At 45.8% G+C, this 7,089-nt stretch overlaps 2 non-coding genes across 2 annotated transcripts; one reads left to right on the top strand and one right to left on the bottom strand.

Annotated features, from left to right (window-relative positions):
- Positions 1–2,553: 2,553 nt before the first annotated feature.
- On the top strand, positions 2,554–2,626 carry trnav-cac (transfer RNA valine (anticodon CAC)). Its single transcript has one exon. It is a non-coding gene; the product is annotated as a tRNA-Val (tRNA).
- A 2,389-nt stretch (positions 2,627–5,015) lies between these two features.
- Positions 5,016–5,098, bottom strand: trnal-cag (transfer RNA leucine (anticodon CAG)). Its single transcript has one exon. It is a non-coding gene; the product is annotated as a tRNA-Leu (tRNA).
- Between the last annotated feature and the right edge of the window lie 1,991 nt (positions 5,099–7,089).

Genomic DNA, 7,089 nt, shown 5'->3' with positions numbered 1-7,089 from the left:
TCGGTCGAGGCATTCACCTCCTGATCGTGTGTGCGAGTTTCAACTTTTACGCTACACGTTTACGGACCCCAGCGCTCCATTTTCGCTGAAATGGAGAATTACGACGCCACCTTTTTCTTGATATCACAATTGCTGGCGTGCGACGGGAGGGCTCCGTGTGACGTTCCAGTCAAACCCCCCGTCCGGGAACGCAACGATTTTAAAATACGCATCCTTGCTTTCAAATCCCACCATGGCCCTCGCCGCCTCCCTATCTCTGTAACCTCCTCCAACCCGACAACCCTTCGAGATCATGTGGCTACAAGAGTAGGTCAGAGGCTGGGTATTCTGCGGCGAGTGACTCACCTCCTGACTCCCCAAAGCCTTTCTACCATCTACAAGGCACAAGTCAGGAGTGTGATGGAAGACGCTGCACTTGCTTGCTTGGATGAGTGCAGCTCCAACAACACTCAAGAAGCTCGACACCATCCAGGACAAAGCAGCCCGCTTGATTGGCACCCCATCCACCACCCTGAACATTCACTCCCTTCACCACTGGCGCACTGTGGCTGCAGTGTGCACCATCCACAGGATGCACTGCAGCTGCAGCAACTCGCCAAGACTTCTTCGACAACACCTCCCAAACCCGCGACCTCGACCACCAAGAAGGACAAGGGCAGCAGGTACATGGGAACAACACCACCAGCACGTTCCCCTCCAAGTCACACACCATCCAGACTTGGAAATATATCGGCCGTTCCTTCATCGTCGCTGGGTCAAAATCCTTGGAGCTCCCTTCCTAACAGCACTGTGGGAGAACCTTCACCACACGGACTGCATCGGTTTAAGAAGGCGGCTCACCACCACCTTCCCAAGGGCAATAAATGCTGGCCTTGCCAACGACGCCCACATCCCATGAACGAAAAACAAATCTCTGTGCTCCTCCAATTCTGGCCTGTTGCGCATCCCCGATTTTAAACGCTCCACCATTGGCGGCTGTGCCTTCAGCTGCCTCGGCCCTAAGCTCTGGAATTCCCTCCTTAAACCTCTCCACCTCTCTCTCCTTTAACACATACCTTAAAACCTACCTCTTCGACTAAGCTTTCGGTCACCTGTCCCAATATCTCCTGATGTGGCTTAGTGTCACGTTTTTTTTAATAACGCTCCTGTGAAGCACCTTGTGACGTTTTACCACATTAAAGGCGCTATATAAATGCAGGTTGTGTCCTCTGGTTATCGACTCTCCTGCCAATGGAAACAGCGTCTCCCCATCGATTCGATCAAAATCCACTCATAATTTTGAACACCTCTATTAAATCTCACCATAACCTTTTTTTGCTCCAAGAACAATCCCAGCTTCTCCAGTCTCTCCATATAACCCATCCCTGGACACGATGCAAGGCGGAGGGTTGCAACCAGGTTTGCAAATTATTGCCATTCGGGAGCTGGACAAATCGAAAGGAACCGAAATGACAAACAGCTTTGTGAATCTGTAGATACGCTTTGGGAAACGCAATTGGAGGCGAGTAAAGGACTGACCAGACAGGCGGCCAAGACGCATCTGAGTCGGCATGTCCCCCTGGAACAGTTACTCTGATGTTATGAGTGAAATTAAGAGGTCGGAGCCATTGAAAGCGCTCCCAGTTGCCGCAGATCAGGGATCAAAACCTGACATCAGCGTCAGGACGCTCAGAATACTTTTTTTTATTCGATCATAGGATGTGGGCGTCGCTGGCGAGGCCGGCATTTATTGCCCATCCCCAATTGCCCTTGAGAAGGTAGTGGTGAACCGCCTTTTCAACCGCTGCAGTCAGTGTGGTGAAGGTTCTCCCACAGTGCAACTAACTAACAGACAAAGCACCGCTGGACGAGCCGGTTGCAGGAGAGCTGGTTGGCGGTGATATCGATGCTGTGAGCGAGACCAGACCGTTTCCATGTTTCCACAAACAATGTCCCATCATTTATTTCTGGAGAAGGAACACTGATAGTGGTCAATTGCATTTCTGTGCCTGCAACATGTAACTTTGGCTCGGTGACACACTGCTTTAGTGTATCTTGCAAATCAAAACACCGGATGGTCTCTGTGACGCAATCGGTTAGCGCGTTCGCCTGTTGATTGAAAAGTTGGTGGTTTAAACCCACCCAAGGACGGAAATTCCACCTTTTTTCCACACTTTCTGGTTCATTGCTTCATTCTGATAGCCCTGAAGCCGGTGCCAGGTTTTAATTTCTGATTTGTAGTAACTGGGAGCACTTTAAATGGCTCCGATCTCGTAATCTCTTCAAGTTTTCTAATGTGTGATTTGGCTGCAAGAAAACACTCTGTGATCAATGTCATCTGAGCATGCCTGATTCGCCATAATTTACACTGCGGTCGGATATCAGGCACATGAAAAAAACATAGTGAAATGTTTGTGTGGGCGCGGTGCTCTGGGATTCCCTACCTGACCATCTCTGAAGCCTTCCGAAATACAGCGCAGTAAATGTATCCCTGTGAAATGAGCTCCTGGACAGTAATGCGGAAATTAGTTTGGCTGAGGGTTTATGTCCCTAACACGGCGACTGAGCCATCAGGTTTCCGTAGTGTAGTGGTTATCACGTTCGCCTCACACGCGAAAAGTCACTGGTTCGAAACCAGGCAGAAACATTTTGAAACCTTGTTCCCATTAAGAATGAGTAAATATTTAACGATTCACACTGCTGATTAAATGTGAACAAAGTCCATTTCTCCCAACCCTGTTATTGCAGTCCGCTGGGAGCAGGCGATGAAAGCCAGCGTGATATTGGTCTCACACCCCGTGGGACCTGGCGGAGAATTGATCAGCCCTATCTATTCAACCAATAAATGAAATGGTGTTTGAGAAACATTCATATATATAATAACATCCAGTATCCTGTCTTCAGAGTGCGTGGCGCAAAAGTCTGACTCCAGATCAAAAGGCTGCGTGTTCACATCACATCGGGGTCACTGTTTCTTTCACCGCTCATATGAGACTGGATAATTCCCGAATGAAGGTTTTAATTGCCTTTTCACAAAAAAACAGATGTTTGGTCTGAACCTCGACTCAGTGCCTACCCAGTGGCAGGGAGGGGAACGCCTGATACCCTCATTTATTTCATGCAACAAACTGACAAGAAAACTAGTATTGATTCAAAATCGACCTGCAGATGGACACACACAGAAAAAAGACAACCACAGAAACAGACAGCAATTACTTGCATATATACATATATATATATATATATATCGCCTTTAACGTGGTGAGACGATTTAAGCTCGGTGAACTTGCTTCAGCTTTCTGAAATGTCCTTGTCCATCCTTCAGAGATCACGGGAAATATATTTTTTGCCTTTCGAAAAAAGACGCGAAAAGCAGAGACATGATATGTTTTCAATACGGCTGGTGAAATGGCCGGGCTATTATAAATTAGGAGTCGCATTTGAAACAATTAAAGGCGACTACCTAAAAATCACTGAGTGCAAATTTGAAAACACGGTTACTATTTATTTAGGTCTGAAAGAAATAACAATAAACATATCAGTCAGCGCCCGCGGTGAGACGGTGATGAACTTGTTTGCTGCGAAGTTCACCGCTGGGCTAAAGTTGACGCCGGTCAAAAGACGCGAACCCACTCAATGTAAAGGATGAGCTCATAACCAACAGGTCCCGTCAACGTCAAACACCTCCTTTCTTGTTCAATGGAGGGAGCAGAGGCGTGTACATCATCAGACACCAGCAACTGGAAGCAATGGAACAGATAAAGGCACAGATGCAAGTTCCAAATCTTTTCAATGCAAAGTTATTTCACTTTATTTAAAGTGCCGTGTGGCTGAAAACGGGTCCCAGATGATTTGCGTTCACTCGTGACTTGTTTTCCAGTGTTTGTCCGTCAGGTTTGCAATTCAATTTGTATTGGATATTGAAGATATTTCAGGATGATTGCACAACATACCATGTGTAAAGCAACCATCTTGATAACTTCAATCATCACACACTCTACATCGACGCTGCAGAGGCCCCAGCACCCCTTTCAATATTGTTTTTCTTAACTCACAGTTTTCAAAAGGGAATTGGATAAACGCTTGGATGGAAACATTTTCAGGGCTCTGGGGAAACAGCAGGCGAGTGGGACTAACTGGACAGCTCTTTCAGAGAGCCGGCACAGGCACGTTGGGCCGAATGGCATCCGAATTGCGCTGTCTTATTCTATGATTCTATTAATAGATCAATTTCCGCCTTTCACTGAGCCTCCCTAAATGGAGCGCAGTAATCGTGTCCCTGTGAAATGAGCTCCTGAACAGTAATACGGAAATTAGCGTGGCTGAGCGGTTTGAAACTCTGGTCAAGCACCTTACAGGAAATTTCCTCTCTGAGTTTGATTAGTTTATCAATTATCTCCCCACCTTTCCATCTTAAATGTCTTTACATATTTTTTGATCTCTTCCTCTACTGTCATGCCCACAATACTAGTCTCCCTGGTAAATACTGAAGCAAAGTGATTATTTAATATTTCTGCCATTTTGCTGTCATTGCCTGTGAGTTTGTCGTGTGTATCCCTTAGTGGCCCGATTCCAATCATAAACTTTCTTTGGCTGTTGATGTGTCTAGAATACTTTGCTTTTTATGATATTCCTTTTTGCCTTTCTAATAGTTCTTTAGACTTCTTTCCCAGCCTTTTCAAATTCCCCTCTCTCCTTTATTGTCTCGTCTGTGCCTTTTTCTTTAGTTTCAATTTTACCCTTATTTCTTTATTCATCCCTGGTGTGTCATTTCTGGCTCGTTTGTTCTTGCTTTTCAGTGGGATGTATTTCTCCTGGACTCGATTGAACATCGTTTTAAATGTTTCCCACTGCTGTTCTATTTCTTTGTCCAGGTCATTAATATGTCAAACATTTCACCGTTGGAAACTTCTCAAGTCACATATGCATGACAAAGCCAGTTACTTTTGTGGGAGGAGTTAATCAACTTGGCAGAAAAATCAGCTGCAGCCCAATTCACAAATAAAATATTTCCACGTCTTCGTAAAAGTAAGGAATGTCAGAAGTGGGATTCGAACCCACGCCTCCAGAAGAGACTGCGACCTGAACGCAGCGCCTTAGACCGCTCGGCCATCCTGACCACCAAGCTCAGGTTTCATTCTGCATTATTTCTGCACTGTTGGCCAGTGAAAGCAGCATAAAAGTTTAAAATGGCACTCGCCCAACGTGGGCTCGAACCCACGATTCTGAGATAAAGAATCTCATGCTCTACCGACTGAGTTAGCTGGGCCGAAAGGCTTTTAACCGCCCTATCTATTATTGCAGCAAGCAGGAGAAAGACTCCATTTCAAATTATTGGAATTAATTCTGAGGGACAGGATAAACTGTCACTTCGAGAGGCACGGACGAATCAAGGACAGTCAGCATGGATTTGTTAAGGGGAGGTAGTGTTTGTCTAACCTGATTGAATTTTTCGAGGAGGTGACAAGAAGGATCGATGAGGGTAGTGCAATTGATGTCGTCCACATGGATTTTCGCAAGGCTTTTGAAAAGTTCCCACATGGTAGATTGGTCAAAAAAGTAAAGGCCCATGGAATCCAAGGGAATGTGGCTTGTTGGATCCAAAATTGGCTCAGTGGCAGGAAGCAAAGGGTAATGATGTTTTTGCGGCTGGAAAGCTGTTTCCAGTGGGGTGCCGTAGGGCTCGGTACTTGGTCATTTGCTTTTTGTGGTATACATTAACGATTTGGACTTAAACGTAGGGGACATGATAGCGAGGAGGAAAGCTGTAGACTGTGGGGGGTTCAGGCAATTTTCTGATAACAAAGCAATCAATCTATCTCTGAACGAATTTTGAACGAATATGTGTGTTTGACCCGGCACAGGCACGATGGGCCGAATGATCTCCTCTTGTGGACTAACATAATACGATGATACTAATTGTTGTCAGATGGAAAAGCAACACATTCCAAATAAGAGCAGAGACAGGAAACTCGTCTAACCGCAGAACAGCACGGTGAGATATTGTATTTGAGAAGGATGAGGAGGGACAGATTATCATGGTGGTCGTCACATAGGGTATCATTTGTAACTTTGATAAGGACCATTTCATGCTGCGACAGGGGTGGAAAACTAATCGGAGAGATTCATCCCGGGTGCGGCCCCATCGTGCGCGGTGAGACGGAGGGGGGCGAGGGGAAGTGTCAGAGCTGGGGCTCACCGGCGGAAGCAGCATAAAAGATTAAAACGGTACTCGCCCAACGTGGGGCTCAAACCCACTACCCTGAGAGTTTTCAAAGAAAAGGGGGAGTAGCCACTGTCGGCATCTCTTGCTGTATTTGAAACAACACATTCCACGTACGAGCAGAGAGAGGACACCATTCAATTGCCCAATTTGTTAAACAAAATGCCATCGTTTTCCGTGGTTTGGTGGTTCCCGGTTCGATTCAGGGGAGGAGCTTTATTTTGGAACTTGGTCTCCATAGACATCCCGATCGATTTTCTTCTCCTGCCAAAACGGGAGAAAGTGGCTGCTCCCTTATTCTTTGAAAGCTGCATCTTTTACTTCATTAAACAGATAACTTTGAGTGAGAGAAAACTGATCCACAATGACGCTCATTTCAAGTTTATTCCCTTTTAAACTGGAAGGATATATTGGCTTTGAACAGAGTGGCTTTTGAAAGGATCTAGTCGGGTGGGATCGACAAACCATTTCCGCTGGTGGGGGACAAGGGAACCGAACCAACCATCTACCAAGTTCTCCTGAATTCTGAGGTGCAATGGGGAACCGACCAACAAAAGCCCTTTCATTGACCGTGGAGGTTCATACAATTTTCTGATAACAAAGCGCTCAATCTATTTCTCTTGTCTATTTCCCGATGTTTCTGGATACTGTCTGCATCTCTGCCCTGTGTTTATCTCACTATGTGTCCACATGCAGGGTGGTTTTTGAATGAAGACGTGTGATTGCCTTCTGTTTGTTACATTAAATAAATAGAGGGCATCAGTTGCTTCACTCCCTGACACTGGGGAAACAGAGGCAGACTTTAGAGGAGGGTTCTTTTACTTGTGAAGACGCAAAGAAAACATTTATTGCAGAATTATACAAACCAATTTCAAGGGAGAAAACGG

The sequence above is a fragment of the Heptranchias perlo genome, unplaced genomic scaffold (assembly GCF_035084215.1).
Source record: "Heptranchias perlo isolate sHepPer1 unplaced genomic scaffold, sHepPer1.hap1 HAP1_SCAFFOLD_59, whole genome shotgun sequence".
Lineage (NCBI taxonomy): Eukaryota > Metazoa > Chordata > Chondrichthyes > Hexanchiformes > Hexanchidae > Heptranchias > Heptranchias perlo.
This window is presented reverse-complemented; position numbering and strand designations above follow the sequence as displayed.